Genomic DNA, 23220 nt, shown 5'->3' on the forward strand with positions numbered 1-23220 from the left:
ATCTTGGATTCCCCTAGGTCTCTAGTTCTCAGAAATGCACAGGTTTGGTAGGTTTCCCTAGGTGCCGGCTGAGTTGAGGCCAAAACCTACAGGTAGGCACTTTGCAAAAAACAGCTCTGTTTTCTGTCAAAAAATGGGATGTGTCCACGTTGTGCTTTGGGGCATTTCCTGTTGCGGGCGCTAGGCCTACCCACACAAGTGAGGTATCATTTTTATTGGGAGACTTGGGGGAACGCTGGGTGGAAGGAAATTTGTGTCTCCTCTCAGATTCCAGAACTTTCTGCCACAGAAATGTGAGGAACATGTGTTTGTTTAGCCAGATTGTGAGGTTTGCAAAGGATTCTGGGTAACAGAACCTGGTCAGAGCCCCACAAGTCATCCCATCTTGGATTCCCCTAGGTCTCTAGTTTTCAGAAATGCACAGGTTTGGTAGGTTTCCCTAGGTGCCGGCTGAGCTAGAGGCCAAAATCTACAGGTAGGCACTTTGCAAAAAACAGCTCTGTTTTCTGTCAAAAAATGGGATGTGTCCACGTTGTGCTTTGGGGCATTTCCTGTCACGGGCGCTAGGCCTACCCACACAAGTGAGGTATCATTTTTATCGGGAGACTTGGGGGAACGCTGGGTGGAAGGAACTGTGTGCCTCCTCTCAGATTCCAGAACTTTCTGCCACAGAAATGTGAGGAACATGTGTTTTTTTAGCCAAATTTTGAGGTTTGCAAAGGATTCTGGGTAACAGAACCTGGTCAGAGCCCCACAAGTCACCCCATCTTGGATTTCCCTAGGTCTCTAGTTTTCAGAAATGCACAGGTTTGGTAGGTTTCCCTAGGTGCCGGCTGAGCTAGAGGCCAAAATCTACAGGTAGGCACTTTGCAAAATACAGCTCTGTTTTCTGTCAAAAAATGGGATGTGTCCACGTTGTGCTTTGGGGCATTTCCTGTCGCAGGCGCTAGGCCTACCCACACAAGTGAGGTATCATTTTTATCGGGAGACTTGGGGGAACGCTGGGTGGAAGGAAATTTGTGGCTCCTCTCTGATTCCAGAACTTTCTGTCACCGAAATGTGAGGAAAATGTGTTTTTTAGACAAATTTTGAGGTTTGCAAAGGATTCTGGGTAACAGAACCTGGTCAGAGCCCCACAAGTCACCCCATCTTGGATTCCCCTAGGTCTCTAGTTTTCAGAAATGCACAGGTTTGGTAGGTTTCCCTAGGTGCCGGATGAGCTAGAGGCCAAAATCTACAGGTAGGCACTTTGCAAAAAACAGCTCTGTTTTCTGTCAAAAAATGGGATGTGTCCACGTTGTGCTTTGGGGCATTTCCTGTCACGGGCGCTAGGCCTACCCACACAAGTGAGGTATCATTTTTATCGGGAGACTTGGGGGAACGCTGGGTGGAAGGAACTGTGTGCCTCCTCTCAGATTCCAGAACTTTCTGCCACAGAAATGTGAGGAACATGTGTTTTTTTAGCCAAATTTTGAGGTTTGCAAAGGATTCTGGGTAACAGAACCTGGTCAGAGCCCCACAAGTCACCCCATCTTGGATTTCCCTAGGTCTCTAGTTTTCAGAAATGCACAGGTTTGGTAGGTTTCCCTAGGTGCCGGCTGAGCTAGAGGCCAAAATCTACAGGTAGGCACTTTGCAAAATACAGCTCTGTTTTCTGTCAAAAAATGGGATGTGTCCACGTTGTGCTTTGGGGCATTTCCTGTCGCAGGCGCTAGGCCTACCCACACAAGTGAGGTATCATTTTTATCGGGAGACTTGGGGGAACGCTGGGTGGAAGGAAATTTGAGGCTCCTCTCTGATTCCAGAACTTTCTGTCACCGAAATGTGAGGAAAATGTGTTTTTTAGACAAATTTTGAGGTTTGCAAAGGATTCTGGGTAACAGAACCTGGTCAGAGCCCCACAAGTCACCCCATCTTGGATTCCCCTAGGACTCTAGTTTTTAAAAATGCCCAGGTTTGGTAGGTTTCCCTAGGTGGCGGCTGAGCTAGAGGCCAAAATCTACAGGTAGGCACTTTGCAAAAAACAGCTCTGTTTTCTGTCAAAAAATGGGATGTGTCCACGTTGTGCTTTGGGGCATTTCCTGTTGCGGGCGCTAGGCCTACACACACAAGTGAGGTATCATTTTTATTGGGAGACTTGGGGGAACGCTGGGTGGAAGGAAATGTGTGCCTCCTCTCAGATTCCAGAACTTTCTGCCACAGAAATGTGAGGAACATGTGTTTCTTTAGCCAAATTTTGAGGTTTGCAATGGATTCTGGGTAACAGAACCTGGTCAGAGCCCCACAAGCCACCCCATCTTGGATTCCCCTAGGTCTCTAGTTCTCAGAAATGCACAGGTTTGGTAGGTTTCCCTAGGTGCCGGCTGAGTTGAGGCCAAAACCTACAGGTAGGCACTTTGCAAAAAACAGCTCTGTTTTCTGTCAAAAAATGGGATGTGTCCACGTTGTGCTTTGGGGCATTTCCTGTTGCGGGCGCTAGGCCTACCCACACAAGTGAGGTATCATTTTTATTGGGAGACTTGGGGGAACGCTGGGTGGAAGGAAATTTGTGCCTCCTCTCAGATTCCAGAACTTTCTGCCACAGAAATGTGAGGAACATGTGTTTGTTTAGCCAGATTGTGAGGTTTGCAAAGGATTCTGGGTAACAGAACCTGGTCAGAGCCCCACAAGTCACCCCATCTTGGATTCCCCTAGGTCTCTAGTTTTCAGAAATGCACAGGTTTGGTAGGTTTCCCTAGGTGCCGGCTGAGCTAGAGGCCAAAATCTACAGGTAGGCACTTTGCAAAAAACAGCTCTGTTTTCTGTCAAAAAATGGGATGTGTCCACGTTGTGCTTTGGGGCATTTCCTGTCACGGCCGCTAGGCCTACCCACACAAGTGAGGTATCATTTTTATCGGGAGACTTGGGGGAACGCTGGGTGGAAGGAACTGTGTGCCTCCTCTCAGATTCCAGAACTTTCTGCCACAGAAATGTGAGGAACATGTGTTTTTTTTGCCAAATTTTGAGGTTTGCAAAGGATTCAGGGTAACAGAACCTGGTCAGAGCCCCACAATTCACCCCATCTTGGATTCCCCTAGGTCTCTAGTTTTCAGAAATGCACAGGTTTGGTAGGTTTCCCTAGGTGCCGGCTGAGCTAGAGGCCAAAATCTACAGGTAGGCACTTTGCAAAATACAGCTCTGTTTTCTGTCAAAAAATGGGATGTGTCCACGTTATGCTTTGGGGCATTTCCTGTCGCAGGCGCTAGGCCTACCCACACAAGTGAGGTATCATTTTTATCGGGAGACTTGGGGGAACGCTGGGTGGAAGAAAATTTGTGCCTCCTCTCAGATTCCAGAACTTTCTACCACAGAAATGTGAGGAACATGTGTTTCTTTAGCCAAATTTTGAGGTTTGCAAAGGATTCTGGGTAACAGAACCTGGTCAGAGCCCCACAAGTCACCCCATCTTGGATTCCCCTGGGTCTCTAGTTTTCAGAAATGCACAGGTTTGGTAGGTTCCCTAGGTGCCGGCTGAGCTAGAGGCCAAAATCTACACGAAGGCACTTTGCAAAAAACAGCTCTGTTTTCTGTCAAAAAATGGGATGTGTCCACGTTGAGCTTTGGGGCATTTCTTGTCGCGGGCGCTAGGCCTACCCACACAAGTGAGGTATCATTTTTATCGGGAGACTTGGGGGAACGCTGGGTGGAAGGAAATTTGTGCCTCCTCTCAGATTCCAGAACTTTCTGCCACAGAAATGTGAGGAACATGTGTTTTTTTAGCCAAATTTTGAGGTTTGCAAAGGATTCTGGGTAACAGAACCTGGTCAGAGCCCCACAAGCCACCCCATCTTGGATTCCCCTAGGTCTCTAGTTCTCAGAAATGCACAGGTTTGGTAGGTTTCCCTAGGTGCCGGCTGAGCTAGAGGCCAAAACCTACAGGTAGGCACTTTGCAAAAAACAGCTCTGTTTTCTGTCAAAAAACGGGATGTGTCCACGTTGTGCTTTGGGGCATTTCCTGTTGCGGGCGCTAGGCCTACCCACACAAGTGAGGTATCATTTTTATCGGGAGACCTGGGGGAATGCTGGGTGGAAGGAAATGTGTGCCTCCTCTCAGATTTCTGAACTTTCTGCCACAGAAATGTGAGGAACATGTGTTTTTTTAGCCAAATTTTGAGGTTTCCAAAGGATTCTGGGTAACAGAACCTGGTCAGAGCCCCACAAGTCACCCCATCTTGGATTCCCCTAGGTATCTAGTTTTCAGTAAATGCACAGGTTTGGTAGGTTTCCCTAGGTGCCGGATGAGCTAGAGGCCAAAATCTATAGGTAGGCACTTTGCAAAATACAGCTCTGTTTTCTGTCAAAAAATGGGATGTGTCCAAGTTGTGCTTTGGGGCATTTTCTGTCACATGCGCTAGGCCTACCCACACAAGTGAGGTATAATTTTTATCGGGAGACTTGGGGGAACGCTGGGTGGAAGGAAATTTGTGCCTCCTCTCAGATTCCAGAACTTTCTGCCACAGAAATGTGAGGAACATGTGTTTTTTTTGCCAAATTTTGAGGTTTGCAAAGGATTCTGGGTAACAGAACCTGGTCAGAGCCCCACAATTCACCCCATCTTGGATTCCCCTAGGTCTCTAGTTTTCAGAAATGCACAGGTTTGGTAGGTTTCCCTAGGTGCCGGCTGAGCTAGAGGCCAAAATCTACAGGTAGGCACTTTGCAAAATACAGCTCTGTTTTCTGTCAAAAAATGGGATGTGTCCACGTTGTGCTTTGGGGCATTTCCTGTCGCAGGCGCTAGGCCTACCCACACAAGTGAGGTATCATTTTTATCGGGAGACTTGGGGGAACGCTGGGTGGAAGGAAATTTGTGCCTCCTCTCAGATTCCAGAACTTTCTACCACAGAAATGTGAGGAACATGTGTTTCTTTAGCCAAATTTTGAGGTTTGCAAAGGATTCTGGGTAACAGAACCTGGTCAGAGCCCCACAAGCCACCCCATCTTGGATTCCCCTAGGTCTCTAGTTCTCAGAAATGCACAGGTTTGGTAGGTTTCCCTAGGTGCCGGCTGAGTTGAGGCCAAAACCTACAGGTAGGCACTTTGCAAAAAACAGCTCTGTTTTCTGTCAAAAAATGGGATGTGTCCACGTTGTGCTTTGGGGCATTTCCTGTTGCGGGCGCTAGGCCTACCCACACAAGTGAGGTATCATTTTTATCGGGAGACCTGGGGGAATGCTGGGTGGAAGGAAATGTGTGCCTCCTCTCAGATTTCTGAACTTTCTGCCACAGAAATGTGAGGAACATGTGTTTTTTTAGCCACATTTTGAGGTTTCCAAAGGATTCTGGGTAACAGAACCTGGTCAGAGCTCCACAAGTCACCCCATCTTGGATTCCCCTAGGTATCTAGTTTTCAGTAAATGCACAGGTTTGGTAGGTTTCCCTAGGTGCCGGATGAGCTAGAGGCCAAAATCTACAGGTAGGCACTTTGCAAAATACAGCTCTGTTTTCTGTAAAAAAATGGGATGTGTCCAAGTTGTGCTTTGGGGCATTTTCTGTCACATGCGCTATGCCTACCCACACAAGTGAGGTATAATTTTTATCGGGAGACTTGGGGGAACGCTGGGTGGAAGGAAATTTGTGCCTCCTCTCAGATTCCAGAACTTTCTGCCACAGAAATGTGAGGAACATGTGTTTTTTTTGCCAAATTTTGAGGTTTGCAAAGGATTCTGGGTAACAGAACCTGGTCAGAGCCCCACAATTCACCCCATCTTGGATTCCCCTAGGTCTCTAGTTTTCAGAAATGCACAGGTTTGGTAGGTTTCCCTAGGTGCCGGCTGAGCTAGAGGCCAAAATCTACAGGTAGGCACTTTGCAAAATACAGCTCTGTTTTCTGTCAAAAAATGGGATGTGTCCACGTTGTGCTTGGGGCATTTCCTGTCGCAGGCGCTAGGCCTACCCACACAAGTGAGGTATCATTTTTATCGGGAGACCTGGGGGAATGCTGGGTGGAAGGAAATGTGTGCCTCCTCTCAGATTTCTGAACTTTCTGCCACAGAAATGTGAGGAACATGTGTTTTTTTAGCCAAATTTTGAGGTTTGCAAAGGATTCTGGGTAACAGAACCTGGTCAGAGCCCCACAAGCCACCCCATCTTGGATTCCCCTAGGTCTCTAGTTCTCAGAAATGCACAGGTTTGGTAGGTTTCCCTAGGTGCCGGCTGAGCTAGAGGCCAAAACCTACAGGTAGGCACTTTGCAAAAAACAGCTCTGTTTTCTGTCAAAAAATGGGATGTGTCCACGTTGTGCTTTGGGGCATTTCCTGTTGCGGGCGCTAGGCCTACCCACACAAGTGAGGTATCATTTTTATTGGGAGACTTGGGGGAACGCTGGGTGGAAGGAAATTTGTGTCTCCTCTCAGATTCCAGAACTTTCTGCCACAGAAATGTGAGGAACATGTGTTTGTTTAGCCAGATTGTGAGGTTTGCAAAGGATTCTGGGTAACAGAACCTGGTCAGAGCCCCACAAGTCATCCCATCTTGGATTCCCCTAGGTCTCTAGTTTTCAGAAATGCACAGGTTTGGTAGGTTTCCCTAGGTGCCGGCTGAGCTAGAGGCCAAAATCTACAGGTAGGCACTTTGCAAAAAACAGCTCTGTTTTCTGTCAAAAAATGGGATGTGTCCACGTTGTGCTTTGGGGCATTTCCTGTCACGGGCGCTAGGCCTACCCACACAAGTGAGGTATCATTTTTATCGGGAGACTTGGGGGAACGCTGGGTGGAAGGAACTGTGTGCCTCCTCTCAGATTCCAGAACTTTCTGCCACAGAAATGTGAGGAACATGTGTTTTTTTAGCCAAATTTTGAGGTTTGCAAAGGATTCTGGGTAACAGAACCTGGTCAGAGCCCCACAAGTCACCCCATCTTGGATTTCCCTAGGTCTCTAGTTTTCAGAAATGCACAGGTTTGGTAGGTTTCCCTAGGTGCCGGCTGAGCTAGAGGCCAAAATCTACAGGTAGGCACTTTGCAAAATACAGCTCTGTTTTCTGTCAAAAAATGGGATGTGTCCACGTTGTGCTTTGGGGCATTTCCTGTCGCAGGCGCTAGGCCTACCCACACAAGTGAGGTATCATTTTTATCGGGAGACTTGGGGGAACGCTGGGTGGAAGGAAATTTGTGGCTCCTCTCTGATTCCAGAACTTTCTGTCACCGAAATGTGAGGAAAATGTGTTTTTTAGACAAATTTTGAGGTTTGCAAAGGATTCTGGGTAACAGAACCTGGTCAGAGCCCCACAAGTCACCCCATCTTGGATTCCCCTAGGTCTCTAGTTTTCAGAAATGCACAGGTTTGGTAGGTTTCCCTAGGTGCCGGATGAGCTAGAGGCCAAAATCTACAGGTAGGCACTTTGCAAAAAACAGCTCTGTTTTCTGTCAAAAAATGGGATGTGTCCACGTTGTGCTTTGGGGCATTTCCTGTCACGGGCGCTAGGCCTACCCACACAAGTGAGGTATCATTTTTATCGGGAGACTTGGGGGAACGCTGGGTGGAAGGAACTGTGTGCCTCCTCTCAGATTCCAGAACTTTCTGCCACAGAAATGTGAGGAACATGTGTTTTTTTAGCCAAATTTTGAGGTTTGCAAAGGATTCTGGGTAACAGAACCTGGTCAGAGCCCCACAAGTCACCCCATCTTGGATTTCCCTAGGTCTCTAGTTTTCAGAAATGCACAGGTTTGGTAGGTTTCCCTAGGTGCCGGCTGAGCTAGAGGCCAAAATCTACAGGTAGGCACTTTGCAAAATACAGCTCTGTTTTCTGTCAAAAAATGGGATGTGTCCACGTTGTGCTTTGGGGCATTTCCTGTCGCAGGCGCTAGGCCTACCCACACAAGTGAGGTATCATTTTTATCGGGAGACTTGGGGGAACGCTGGGTGGAAGGAAATTTGAGGCTCCTCTCTGATTCCAGAACTTTCTGTCACCGAAATGTGAGGAAAATGTGTTTTTTAGACAAATTTTGAGGTTTGCAAAGGATTCTGGGTAACAGAACCTGGTCAGAGCCCCACAAGTCACCCCATCTTGGATTCCCCTAGGACTCTAGTTTTTAAAAATGCCCAGGTTTGGTAGGTTTCCCTAGGTGGCGGCTGAGCTAGAGGCCAAAATCTACAGGTAGGCACTTTGCAAAAAACAGCTCTGTTTTCTGTCAAAAAATGGGATGTGTCCACGTTGTGCTTTGGGGCATTTCCTGTTGCGGGCGCTAGGCCTACACACACAAGTGAGGTATCATTTTTATTGGGAGACTTGGGGGAACGCTGGGTGGAAGGAAATTTGTGCCTCCTCTCAGATTCCAGAACTTTCTGCCACAGAAATGTGAGGAACATGTGTTTCTTTAGCCAAATTTTGAGGTTTGCAATGGATTCTGGGTAACAGAACCTGGTCAGAGCCCCACAAGCCACCCCATCTTGGATTCCCCTAGGTCTCTAGTTCTCAGAAATGCACAGGTTTGGTAGGTTTCCCTAGGTGCCGGCTGAGCTAGAGGCCAAAACCTACAGGTAGGCACTTTGCAAAAAACAGCTCTGTTTTCTGTCAAAAAACGGGATGTGTCCACGTTGTGCTTTGGGGCATTTCCTGTTGCGGGCGCTAGGCCTACCCACACAAGTGAGGTATCATTTTTATCGGGAGACCTGGGGGAATGCTGGGTGGAAGGAAATGTGTGCCTCCTCTCAGATTTCTGAACTTTCTGCCACAGAAATGTGAGGAACATGTGTTTTTTTAGCCAAATTTTGAGGTTTCCAAAGGATTCTGGGTAACAGAACCTGGTCAGAGCCCCACAAGTCACCCCATCTTGGATTCCCCTAGGTATCTAGTTTTCAGTAAATGCACAGGTTTGGTAGGTTTCCCTAGGTGCCGGATGAGCTAGAGGCCAAAATCTATAGGTAGGCACTTTGCAAAATACAGCTCTGTTTTCTGTCAAAAAATGGGATGTGTCCAAGTTGTGCTTTGGGGCATTTTCTGTCACATGCGCTAGGCCTACCCACACAAGTGAGGTATAATTTTTATCGGGAGACTTGGGGGAACGCTGGGTGGAAGGAAATTTGTGCCTCCTCTCAGATTCCAGAACTTTCTGCCACAGAAATGTGAGGAACATGTGTTTTTTTTGCCAAATTTTGAGGTTTGCAAAGGATTCTGGGTAACAGAACCTGGTCAGAGCCCCACAATTCACCCCATCTTGGATTCCCCTAGGTCTCTAGTTTTCAGAAATGCACAGGTTTGGTAGGTTTCCCTAGGTGCCGGCTGAGCTAGAGGCCAAAATCTACAGGTAGGCACTTTGCAAAATACAGCTCTGTTTTCTGTCAAAAAATGGGATGTGTCCACGTTGTGCTTGGGGCATTTCCTGTCGCAGGCGCTAGGCCTACCCACACAAGTGAGGTATCATTTTTATCGGGAGACCTGGGGGAATGCTGGGTGGAAGGAAATGTGTGCCTCCTCTCAGATTTCTGAACTTTCTGCCACAGAAATGTGAGGAACATGTGTTTTTTTAGCCAAATTTTGAGGTTTGCAAAGGATTCTGGGTAACAGAACCTGGTCAGAGCCCCACAAGCCACCCCATCTTGGATTCCCCTAGGTCTCTAGTTCTCAGAAATGCACAGGTTTGGTAGGTTTCCCTAGGTGCCGGCTGAGCTAGAGGCCAAAACCTACAGGTAGGCACTTTGCAAAAAACAGCTCTGTTTTCTGTCAAAAAATGGGATGTGTCCACGTTGTGCTTTGGGGCATTTCCTGTTGCGGGCGCTAGGCCTACCCACACAAGTGAGGTGTCATTTTTATTGGGAGACTTGGGGGAACGCTGGGTGGAAGGAAATTTGTGTCTCCTCTCAGATTCCAGAACTTTCTGCCACAGAAATGTGAGGAACATGTGTTTGTTTAGCCAGATTGTGAGGTTTGCAAAGGATTCTGGGTAACAGAACCTGGTCAGAGCCCCACAAGTCATCCCATCTTGGATTCCCCTAGGTCTCTAGTTTTCAGAAATGCACAGGTTTGGTAGGTTTCCCTAGGTGCCGGCTGAGCTAGAGGCCAAAATCTACAGGTAGGCACTTTGCAAAAAACAGCTCTGTTTTCTGTCAAAAAATGGGATGTGTCCACGTTGTGCTTTGGGGCATTTCCTGTCACGGGCGCTAGGCCTACCCACACAAGTGAGGTATCATTTTTATCGGGAGACTTGGGGGAACGCTGGGTGGAAGGAACTGTGTGCCTCCTCTCAGATTCCAGAACTTTCTGCCACAGAAATGTGAGGAACATGTGTTTTTTTAGCCAAATTTTGAGGTTTGCAAAGGATTCTGGGTAACAGAACCTGGTCAGAGCCCCACAAGTCACCCCATCTTGGATTTCCCTAGGTCTCTAGTTTTCAGAAATGCACAGGTTTGGTAGGTTTCCCTAGGTGCCGGCTGAGCTAGAGGCCAAAATCTACAGGTAGGCACTTTGCAAAATACAGCTCTGTTTTCTGTCAAAAAATGGGATGTGTCCACGTTGTGCTTTGGGGCATTTCCTGTCGCAGGCGCTAGGCCTACCCACACAAGTGAGGTATCATTTTTATCGGGAGACTTGGGGGAACGCTGGGTGGAAGGAAATTTGTGGCTCCTCTCTGATTCCAGAACTTTCTGTCACCGAAATGTGAGGAAAATGTGTTTTTTAGACAAATTTTGAGGTTTGCAAAGGATTCTGGGTAACAGAACCTGGTCAGAGCCCCACAAGTCACCCCATCTTGGATTCCCCTAGGTCTCTAGTTTTCAGAAATGCACAGGTTTGGTAGGTTTCCCTAGGTGCCGGATGAGCTAGAGGCCAAAATCTACAGGTAGGCACTTTGCAAAAAACAGCTCTGTTTTCTGTCAAAAAATGGGATGTGTCCACGTTGTGCTTTGGGGCATTTCCTGTCACGGGCGCTAGGCCTACCCACACAAGTGAGGTATCATTTTTATCGGGAGACTTGGGGGAACGCTGGGTGGAAGGAACTGTGTGCCTCCTCTCAGATTCCAGAACTTTCTGCCACAGAAATGTGAGGAACATGTGTTTTTTTAGCCAAATTTTGAGGTTTGCAAAGGATTCTGGGTAACAGAACCTGGTCAGAGCCCCACAAGTCACCCCATCTTGGATTTCCCTAGGTCTCTAGTTTTCAGAAATGCACAGGTTTGGTAGGTTTCCCTAGGTGCCGGCTGAGCTAGAGGCCAAAATCTACAGGTAGGCACTTTGCAAAATACAGCTCTGTTTTCTGTCAAAAAATGGGATGTGTCCACGTTGTGCTTTGGGGCATTTCCTGTCGCAGGCGCTAGGCCTACCCACACAAGTGAGGTATCATTTTTATCGGGAGACTTGGGGGAACGCTGGGTGGAAGGAAATTTGAGGCTCCTCTCTGATTCCAGAACTTTCTGTCACCGAAATGTGAGGAAAATGTGTTTTTTAGACAAATTTTGAGGTTTGCAAAGGATTCTGGGTAACAGAACCTGGTCAGAGCCCCACAAGTCACCCCATCTTGGATTCCCCTAGGACTCTAGTTTTTAAAAATGCCCAGGTTTGGTAGGTTTCCCTAGGTGGCGGCTGAGCTAGAGGCCAAAATCTACAGGTAGGCACTTTGCAAAAAACAGCTCTGTTTTCTGTCAAAAAATGGGATGTGTCCACGTTGTGCTTTGGGGCATTTCCTGTTGCGGGCGCTAGGCCTACACACACAAGTGAGGTATCATTTTTATTGGGAGACTTGGGGGAACGCTGGGTGGAAGGAAATTTGTGCCTCCTCTCAGATTCCAGAACTTTCTGCCACAGAAATGTGAGGAACATGTGTTTCTTTAGCCAAATTTTGAGGTTTGCAATGGATTCTGGGTAACAGAACCTGGTCAGAGCCCCACAAGCCACCCCATCTTGGATTCCCCTAGGTCTCTAGTTCTCAGAAATGCACAGGTTTGGTAGGTTTCCCTAGGTGCCGGCTGAGCTAGAGGCCAAAACCTACAGGTAGGCACTTTGCAAAAAACAGCTCTGTTTTCTGTCAAAAAACGGGATGTGTCCACGTTGTGCTTTGGGGCATTTCCTGTTGCGGGCGCTAGGCCTACCCACACAAGTGAGGTATCATTTTTATCGGGAGACCTGGGGGAATGCTGGGTGGAAGGAAATGTGTGCCTCCTCTCAGATTTCTGAACTTTCTGCCACAGAAATGTGAGGAACATGTGTTTTTTTAGCCAAATTTTGAGGTTTCCAAAGGATTCTGGGTAACAGAACCTGGTCAGAGCCCCACAAGTCACCCCATCTTGGATTCCCCTAGGTATCTAGTTTTCAGTAAATGCACAGGTTTGGTAGGTTTCCCTAGGTGCCGGATGAGCTAGAGGCCAAAATCTATAGGTAGGCACTTTGCAAAATACAGCTCTGTTTTCTGTCAAAAAATGGGATGTGTCCAAGTTGTGCTTTGGGGCATTTTCTGTCACATGCGCTAGGCCTACCCACACAAGTGAGGTATAATTTTTATCGGGAGACTTGGGGGAACGCTGGGTGGAAGGAAATTTGTGCCTCCTCTCAGATTCCAGAACTTTCTGCCACAGAAATGTGAGGAACATGTGTTTTTTTTGCCAAATTTTGAGGTTTGCAAAGGATTCTGGGTAACAGAACCTGGTCAGAGCCCCACAATTCACCCCATCTTGGATTCCCCTAGGTCTCTAGTTTTCAGAAATGCACAGGTTTGGTAGGTTTCCCTAGGTGCCGGCTGAGCTAGAGGCCAAAATCTACAGGTAGGCACTTTGCAAAATACAGCTCTGTTTTCTGTCAAAAAATGGGATGTGTCCACGTTGTGCTTTGGGGCATTTCCTGTCGCAGGCGCTAGGCCTACCCACACAAGTGAGGTATCATTTTTATCGGGAGACTTGGGGGAACGCTGGGTGGAAGGAAATTTGTGCCTCCTCTCAGATTCCAGAACTTTCTACCACAGAAATGTGAGGAACATGTGTTTCTTTAGCCAAATTTTGAGGTTTGCAAAGGATTCTGGGTAACAGAACCTGGTCAGAGCCCCACAAGCCACCCCATCTTGGATTCCCCTAGGTCTCTAGTTCTCAGAAATGCACAGGTTTGGTAGGTTTCCCTAGGTGCCGGCTGAGTTGAGGCCAAAACCTACAGGTAGGCACTTTGCAAAAAACAGCTCTGTTTTCTGTCAAAAAATGGGATGTGTCCACGTTGTGCTTTGGGGCATTTCCTGTTGCGGGCGCTAGGCCTACCCACACAAGTGAGGTATCATTTTTATTGGGAGACTTGGGGGAACGCTGGGTGGAAGGAAATTTGTGCCTCCTCTCAGATTCCAGAACTTTCTGCCACATAAATGTGAGGAACATGTGTTTGTTTAGCCAGATTTTGAGGTTTGCAAAGGATTCTGGGTAACAGAACCTGGTCAGAGCCCCACAAGTCACCCCATCTTGGATTCCCCTAGGTCTCTAGTTTTCAGAAATGCACAGGTTTGGTAGGTTTCCCTAGGTGCCGGCTGAGCTAGAGGCCAAAATCTACAGGTAGGCACTTTGCAAAAAACAGCTCTGTTTTCTGTCAAAAAATGGGATGTGTCCACGTTGTGCTTTGGGGCATTTCCTGTCACGGGCGCTAGGCCTACCCACACAAGTGAGGTATCATTTTTATCGGGAGACTTGGGGGAACGCTGGGTGGAAGGAACTGTGTGCCTCCTCTCAGATTCCAGAACTTTCTGCCACAGAAATGTGAGGAACATGTGTTTTTTTAGCCAAATTTTGAGGTTTGCAAAGGATTCTGGGTAACAGAACCTGGTCAGAGCCCCACAAGTCACCCCATCTTCGATTTCCCTAGGTCTCTAGTTTTCAGAAATGCACAGGTTTGGTAGGTTTCCCTAGGTGCCGGCTGAGCTAGAGGCCAAAATCTACAGGTAGGCACTTTGCAAAATACAGCTCTGTTTTCTGTCAAAAAATGGGATGTGTCCACGTTGTGCTTTGGGGCATTTCCTGTCGCAGGCGCTAGGCCTACCCACACAAGTGAGGTATCATTTTTATCGGGAGACTTGGGGGAACGCTGGGTGGAAGGAAATTTGTGGCTCCTCTCTGATTCCAGAACTTTCTGTCACCGAAATGTGAGGAAAATGTGTTTTTTAGACAAATTTTGAGGTTTGCAAAGGATTCTGGGTAACAGAACCTGGTCAGAGCCCCACAAGTCACCCCATCTTGGATTCCCCTAGGACTCTAGTTTTCAAAAATGCCCAGGTTTGGTAGGTTTCCCTAGGTGGCGGCTGAGCTAGAGGCCAAAATCTACAGGTAGGCACTTTGCAAAAAACACCTCTGTTTTCTTTCAAAAAAATGGGATGTGTCCACGTTGCGTTTTGGGGCGTTTCCTGTCGTGGGCGCTACGCCTACCCACACAAGTGAGGTATCATTTTTATTGGGAGACTTTGGGGAACATAGATTAGCAAAACAAGTGTTATTGCCCCTTGTCTTTCTCTACATTTTTTCCTTCCAAATATAGGAGAGAGTGTAAAAACGACATCTATTTGAGAAATGCCCTGTAATTCACATGCTAGTATGGTCACCCCGGAATTCAGAGATGTGCAAATAACCACTGCTCCTCAACACCTTATCTTGTGCCCTTTTTGGAAATACAAAGGTTTTCTTTATAGCTATTTTTTACTTTTTCTATTTCAGCAAATGAATTGCTGTATACCCGGTATAGAATGAAAACGCACTGCAGGGTGCAGCTCATTTATTGGCTCTGGGTACCTAGGGTTCTTGATGAACCTACAAGCCCTATATATCCCCGCAACCAGAGGAGTCCAGCAGATGTAACAGTATATTGCTTTCGATAATCTGACATTGCAGGAAAAAGTTACAGAGTAAAACGTGGAGAAAAATTGATTTTTTTTCACCTCAATTTCAATATTTTTCTTTTTCAGTTGTTATTTTCTGTAGGAAACCCTTGGAGGATCTACACAAATGACCCCTTGCTGAATTCAGAATGTTGTCTACTTTTCAGAAATGTTTAGGTTTCTGGGATCCAGCATTGGTTTCATGCCCATTTCTGTCACTGACTGGAAGGAGGCTGAAAGCACAAAAAATTGCAAAAATGGGGTTTGTCCCAGTAAAATGCCAAAATTGTGTTGAAAAATTGGGTTTTCTGATTCAAGTCTGCCTGTTCCTGAAAGCTGGGAGGCTGCTGAGTTTTGCACCGCAAACCCTTGTTGATGCCATTTTCAGGGGAAAAACCACAAGCCTTCTTCTGCAGCCACTTTTTCCCCTTTTTTTGAAATAAATGAAATTTTCACTGTATTTTGGCTAATTTCTTGGCCTTCTTCAGGGGAACCCACAAAGTCTGGGTACCTCTAGAATCCCTAGGATGTTGGAAAAAAAGGACGCAAATTTGGCTTGGTTAGCTTATGTGGACAAAAAGTTATGAGGGCCTAAGCGCGAACTGCCCCAAATAGGCAAAAAAAGGCCTGGCACAGGAGGGGGAAAAGGCCTGGCAGCGAAGGGGTTAATCAAAATGGGTTGCCTTTAAAAAAAATGCTTTATTTACCCACAGACATGGTGGTTTGCTGACCTCAGCAGGTCATCATTTTAACTGATGGCTGTGATTCCTGGTGGGTCATAATTTGCAAACTAACTCATTAAAATTAATTAGGTAGGTCGAACTGCAACCCACTTTTAGTGCATAAGTGTGTTTGCAACTTACCACACTGATCACAAAAGTTCTGTTTTGCAAATAGCAACCAGTATTTTGCGACCAGTTCTTAGTACACATGCCCCTTCGAACAGCCTATGAAAGTACTTTTTTGCAGTATTAGAAAATTTTTAAGAAAATTAACTTCTCTTTGGAAAAAACTACTATTGTGTATCATTTAATTACACCTGTGATAAGATTATGCATTCAGTATGCCAAAGGCACATCAAAAGAGGCACATCTCTGTGATGCAGGCCTTGTTGTCTAACTTTTTTCATCCATACCCAGAAGCCATTAAAACTCTATTGGAACAAAAATGTTATCATAACCTACATCAACTGAAATCTCTTCATTTGGGGCCCTCCTCCAGATAATACAGTAGTTCAGTGGCCCATTCTGTGTAGTGGCTGATCGGCGCTGAAACACTGGCAAAAAACATGTGAAGAGATTGATCTGGACATCTGTCGGAAAGCAGCAACTTGCTCAAGTGAGGCCATATAATCTATTTTAGATCTGTGAAACAGAGAATGTTATACTGTCCTATGGTGGGACAGATTGAATAAAAATTGGGGAAGTATGACAGTACTAGACAAAAGGATATGGACTTTGGATCAATACCTCTTCCTTTATATCAATGTTCAAGATTTAGCATGTGAGTGCAACCACTCCTATCTGACACTAAGAGGACTATTCACAATGCTTACAATTGTGAGCAATTTTCATGTGTATGTTTAGTATTACACGTTGTAGTAACTTTACTACTTTGGGCTATTCAAGACAACTGAGTACAAAGTTACTAAAAATGGCTACACTTACACATCCCCACATTCTGAAAAACGGGGGAAGAGCCACATTTATGAGTGTAAAGTTACTACTGCCAAAAAGGAACAGTAGTAAAACCAGCACCACACATGGCCAACCACTGATACTGCAACACCCTTCCATAGAAAATAATGGAGGACTAAAAATAAAAAACAATAGAAAATTATGTTAAATAAATTGAAATACAAACAATGATTAAACTATAAATGAGTATAGTGCAAAGTAAAAAAAAATCTAAAAACAAAACATACTTTTCTTTTTTCTTTTAACATCTTAATACAGTATATATAGATTTTTTAATATAAGAATTAGTGCAAAATTATTTTTAAAAGAATACAAATGAATTACTTTTGCTACTATTGCTAACAATAGATCACTTTTAGAAATTAATAAAGTTTTTTTTAATTTAATACATTTAAAATATTTAAATATGTAATTTAAAAGTATGTTAATAATGTTGTGGAATTTTTAAAATGGTGTTCTAATTTTAAAATAAATATTGTAAAAATAACTTACAATACTATTTAACCTAAACACACTTTTACTAATGTTTTCTAACTTTAATAAACTTATTACATTACCTTATATTTTACCATATGGATATATGAGACTGATGATGGAGACCTCCTTATGGAAAAGTATAGGAAACTTTTCTTTTTACTTTACCGCATGGAGATCTCTATCCTGACTGCAAAGTCTCCCTATGAAAAAGTACTGGGCAAAACTAAAAAAATATATTAAACTTGAAACAAATTAGTAAAAATATGTTTACGTTAAATGTTACAGTCAATCAATCACTGAGTACTTGTAGAATGCCGCTTATCAATTGTGGGGTGTCAAGGCGCTGTTGTGGGTGTGCTAGTCACTTGAAGAGCCAGGTCTTGAGCTCCTTCTGAATTGCTTCAGTGATTCAGCCTGTCTGAGGTTGAGTGGGAGAGTATTCCATGTCTGGACTGCGAGGTAGGAGAAGGATCTGCCTCCAGCCATGCTTTTCCTTATTCTGGGGATGGCAGCAAGAGCAAGATGGGAGGATCAGAGTTGCCTGGAGGGAGTGTAGAAGGTCAGGTGGTGGTTGAGGTAGTCTGGTCCGATGTTGTGCAGTGTCCTGCAGGTGTGAGTCAGTAGCTTGAAGGTGATGAGTTTGTCGATCGGGAGCCAGTGAAGGTCTCTGAGGTAGGCGGAGATGTGGCTGTGGCGGGGGATGTCCAGGTTGAGTGTGGCTGCTGCGTTCTGGATTCTCTGTAGCCTTGCTTGTAGCTTCTTTGTGATATTGTAAATTGTTTTTATATATTTATTTTAAATGTATGACAAGAAAAAAAATTCTAGACCACTAATAACTTATTTTACATTTAAATTGTAAATAATTTTAGTATAATATATCTTTTTTTTCTGTAGTTTAACTCTTTTTCTGCAAGGCCATTTCAACCCCTGTGCTGGGCGCTTTTTTGGTTAGTTGACACTCAGGCCTCCATAACGTTTTCTGCACAGAAGCTGCCCACACCAAATTTGTGTCCTTTTTTTTCAAGCATCCTGGAAATGCCAAGGATGCCCAGGGTTTGAAGATATCCCCTGAGGGGACTGGGAAAATAGGCAAAATATGGCAAAAGTTTTAGTCTTTTTTTAGAAATATAATGAAAAGTGCTCCAGATAAAAGTGCCTGTTTTGTTCCCTAAAAATGGCATCAACAAATGGTTTGCTTTACTAAACTCACCATCTTCCCAGCTTTGAGGAACATACAGAGCTGCATCAAAAAACCTAAATTTATACCACAGTTCTCATATTTTTCTAAGATGTAACCTATTTTCCCTATTTGTTGTGCTTTCAACCTACTTCTAGTTTGTGGTGGAAATTAGTGATTCTGAAAACCTATACATTTCTGAAAACTAGATACAATTCTGAATTCAGCAAGGGGTCACATGTGTAGATCTCTCAAGGTTTTTTGAAGGAAAGTAACTGTTGGAAAAAAGAGATGGTGAAAGTTAGTAGGAAAATACTAGGCATTCGTGACAACATTTCAATCTGTACTTTTTGTCACAATGGCAGATGGACAAAAGCAATATGCCATTATGTCTGCTAGACCTTTCTGGTTGCAGAGATATATAGGGTTTGTAGGTGACTTTACTATCAAAATAAGTAATAATACTGTAGTGTCTGGCCTTTTATGTTACAGACTACTAGGCCTCTTAAGTAATTTCTTAAAATCTTTTATGCAACTGGTTTCAAATCTTGCTCTCGCTAATACTAATTTTTTGTGTTGGATGACTTTAATATCTGGGCAGATGACTCCTCCCGTGCTCAGGACAGAGAACTCTTGGTCGCTTTTGAGGTCTTGGGACTGATACAGTTAGTAACGGGCCCTACTCTCTCAGGGGGGCATATTTTAGATCTGATATTTGCCTTCTCTAACTTAATAAACTCAATTATTATAACTCCTTTAAGCGGGCCGGATGACACACTTATTGCATTTGAACTGGGAGGCCAGAGTCAGTAGTGGGGGAGCTGAATGAAATAAAACACTTCTGTGGCAGACCATGACATAAACTGTATAGGCTAAAAGCAAGAGGGATATTTGTCAGCATGAATTGTTTCCAGGAAGAGAGGTCAGTGGATGAGAACTACAGCCATGTTCAGGACTCTTTAAAGCAGGTCTTAGAAAAGTTAATACTGGATAAAATGGTGACCCAGTGGGGTAAACCATCTGAGCCATGGTTTACAGATTCCCTGAGAGAGAAATGAAGTCAATGCAGAATATGAAAAAGACAGTTTGGGGAGGAAATACCTTCAATCTGATAAGGTACAGTTAGGGAAAAACTTAAAGGAATATAAAGGAGAAATAAGAAAAGCTAAACAGGTTTACTATTCTAATATGAACGCGGAAGCAACTATTAAACCAAAAAAGATATTTTATGTAGTTAGTATCTTAGTTAAACCTAAGTGCTCAACTTAAACTATAAAGCCTCAGTGATAAGCTTTCCAACTATTTATACGATAAAAATTCAAATAATTCTAGCAGATATTAGCAAGACACCAAGCGGCATTAATCAATTCCTGGGGGGGGGGATTGGAAGACATGCCCTCTCCAGTAGAAACTGGATTAAAATTAAATAGAATTGAACTTATAAAAGAGAAAGGATTCAAAGTCTTAGCTCAGGGGATCTCTTTGGGGTCCTTGTTAGATCCCTAGCCTCCGCAGGTCTGAAAAGACATAGAAGAGGAACTATTTCCCACACTGTTCAAAATATGTAATCAATCTTTGAAAACCAGCTCTGTACCTGAGATATGAAAAAAGCATTAGTGACCCCATTATTGAAAAAACCCTCAGCAGACCAGAAAGATATGAGTAACTACTGTCCTAATCTCTTCTCCCTTATCCAACAACAATAGTGGAAAAATACATGAGCAAAGTACTTGTGGAATTTTTGGAGAAGCATGATATTCAGGAGGCTCAAAAAATGTCTTCCATCCCCGGCATGGAATGGAGTCTGCTCTAATTCTAATGCTGAGGTCAGTGAGTGACAGTGGGCAGATGGCCGTTTGACACTGTAAACCACCTGATATTAGTACATAGAAATAGGAGTGGAGGGTATGTGACTACAATGGTTTGAATCATTCTTGATGAATAGATATGAAGCGATCTCTCCCTCCCTTCCAATCAAAGATCAAGAAAATGGAACATGGGGTATCTCAGGGCTCAGCATTGAGCTCTATTCTGTTTAACATATACATTCAACCTCTAATAAGGCTGATTAGGTCCTATGGGATCTTTTGTGTGAACTATGCTGATGATACTCATCTCATTGTTTATTGTATCCTATGACAAAAACGATTCAGATGCAATAAAGAACTTCCAATTTTGCATACAAGAAATGGTTAGCTGGCTAAAAAATAACCACCTAAAACTTAATGAAGTCAAAACCGAGTTTTTACACTGCTCCCGGGAAATCACCCTATAGCACTTCCTGGGAACTTCTGGCCATGGGCGAACACAGAGAATTTGCAGTCCACACAGAAAGTATGGAATCTGGATATTTATATTGATGAAAAGCTATCCCTAGAAACGCATATTAACAAAACAGCAGCTATCTGTTTTGGTCTACTGATAAACCTGAGGAAAATTGTCCCATTATTGTCACAGCCAGTACGTAAATTGATAGTATAAAGCACAATCCTGAGTAGATTAGACTATTGTAGTGCATTGCTGCTCTGAGCACCAGAGTACCTAATTAATAGGCTTTATAGGGTACAGAAACTTGCAGCAAAATTGGACTTTAATAAAACAAGAAAATATTATTTGTCAGTAGTCTTGAGAGCTTTACATTGGCTGCCAGTGAAAGAACAAATCACATTTAAGGACCTCATTACAAGTTTGGCAGTCCGTTGGCCTCCATGGTAGCAGTCTGACCGCTGCAATTTTGGAGGTTGGACCACCGGATTACAGGTTTGGGGGTTGGACTGCCAGAAGACCACCAGCGGAGCACCGGCACCGCCAGCATTGGGACCACCATGGACATTATGACCTGTCAGACCGCCAAGCTTTCAATGGCAATCCCACCGCCATGGAAAGCTTCGTGGTCAGGCAGGTAAGGGCCCTAAAATGGGGCCCCCCATGGTTACTGCCCCATGGAGGGTAAGGCGCGGGTCAATGTTTTTCCCCCTCAAAATTTGGGGTATAGGAGCGCACTGTGTCCCGTGCACAACGTGGTGCATGGGCACAGTCCTCTAGATGTGCCGACAGATAGGGATGCATGGCCAGCAGCTCCATAATACTGCCCCTTCTTCCCCCAGCCAGTCACTCCAGCCCTGTTGGGAACTCGTAATCCAGCGGTCTTGGGCCTGCTGCCCTGGTGCCGTTGGAAAGGCTGCCATCATGGCAGTCCGACTGCCAAACTCGTATGAGGCCCTAAGGGCCATATTTATACTTTTTGACGCACAACTGCGCCAACGCAGTTGTGCGTCAAAAATTTCACCACCGGCTAACGCCATTCCAATGCACCATGCGGGCGCCCTGTTTATGGAATGACGTTAGCCGGCTCTGCGGACTGGTGTGAGTAAAAAAAAATGACTCACACCAGGCAGCGCCGGTGTATGGGAAAATGGGGGTTGTGCATCAAAAAATGGTGCAAGTAAGGTCTGAGGCAAAAATTAGGCCTCAAACCGGATTTGGCCATTTTTTTGGACGCACAACCCCCATTGACACGACTCCTGTCTTAGCAAAGACAGGAATCATGTCCCCTGGCCCAATTGTCATGCCCAGGGGACTTATGTCCCCTGGGCATGGTCATTGGACATAGTGGCATGTAGGTGGCCCAAATCAGGGCCCCTTATGCCACTTAAAAAAATGGAAAAAAATACTTACCCCAACTTACCTCAACTTCCCTGGGATGGGTCCCCCCATCCTTGGGTGTCCTGGGTTGGGTGAGGGTGGCAGGGGGGGTCCCTGGGGGTAGGCGTGGGCACCTCTGGACTCCTTCCGAGCCCACAGGTCCCTTAACGCCTGCCCTGACCCAGGCGTTAAAAAACAGCACCCATCAGGCTGTGCGCCGTTTTTTAAGGCCCACCCCCTCTTTCTTGTGCGTCAAAATGACCCTGGGGTGTAAATAAGGCACACAGGCCTTAAAGTCATTTTTTGGAAGGAAACGCCTACCTTGCATGTCATTAACGCAAGGTAGTTTCTCCCTCCCAAAAAATGACGCACATGGTGGAAATTTGACATCCGCGGGGTGGGGCGTCAAAGTATAAATATGGGGCAGTGTTTGCGCCAAATGTGCGTCAAATTGTTTGGTGGACATTTGGCGCAGAGTATAAATATGCCCCTAAATATTTCTGCATAGTACACAAAGCTGTAAATGACACTGGACCATTACAGCTGCAAAAAAAAATTGGTTATTGTAGGCCAAGAAGATCTTTACGGTCTGCTACAGCAAATCTGATTCAGAAACAAAAATTCAAGAAAGTCAGGGCAGAAGGCAGGTCATTCAAGATTAAAGCAGCTCAGTTATAGAACAACCTACCTGCTGAGCTTAGGACCAATAAAAACCTGTACAGTTTTAGGAACAATTTAAAAAAATGTCTTTTTCCAAAAGAAGGAGTGAAATTGAAGGCATAGGAGCAGGCCCTAAAATGCATCCAGAGGCAGGGGGCGGTGGAACTGGAATTCTTTGCTAAGTTTTGAGATAGTGCCATGATACCTGTAATGCTGTACATGTGCGTTTTACAAATGTTGGTTCATTCATGTATTCATTCATTCTCCTTGAACCCAAGGTACCCAGAGCCAACAACTGAGCTGCACCATAATATGGGTTTTCATTGAGTTCCAAGTATAGAGCAATTCCTATAGCAAAATAGGCAGAGTGAAAAATGGGTATCAAGAAAGCATATGTATTTCTGAAACGGGCACAAGATATTGAGTTTAATAGCAGTGGTTATTTCTACATATCTCAATTTGTGGATACCTGTACTAGCGTATGATTTAGAGGATATTTTTGAAAATTTCCTCTTTCTTATACCCTGGGTTACATTTGAAAGGCAAAAATTAAGAAAAATCTAAATTGTAACAACAAATGTTACACTATTTTATGGTACCTCACTTGTGTGGGTAGGTCTAGTGTCCAAGGAAACAGCACAAAGCCCAACATGGATGAACTCATATTCCCAGCAAAATCTGACCCTCTTTTTCCAATGTGAGTAGCTCTAGATTTTGGACCCTACCTCAGCCGGCACCTAGGAAAACCTAACCAGCCTGCACATA

Source organism: Pleurodeles waltl, chromosome 10 (genome assembly GCF_031143425.1).
Source record: "Pleurodeles waltl isolate 20211129_DDA chromosome 10, aPleWal1.hap1.20221129, whole genome shotgun sequence".
NCBI lineage: Eukaryota > Metazoa > Chordata > Amphibia > Caudata > Salamandridae > Pleurodeles > Pleurodeles waltl.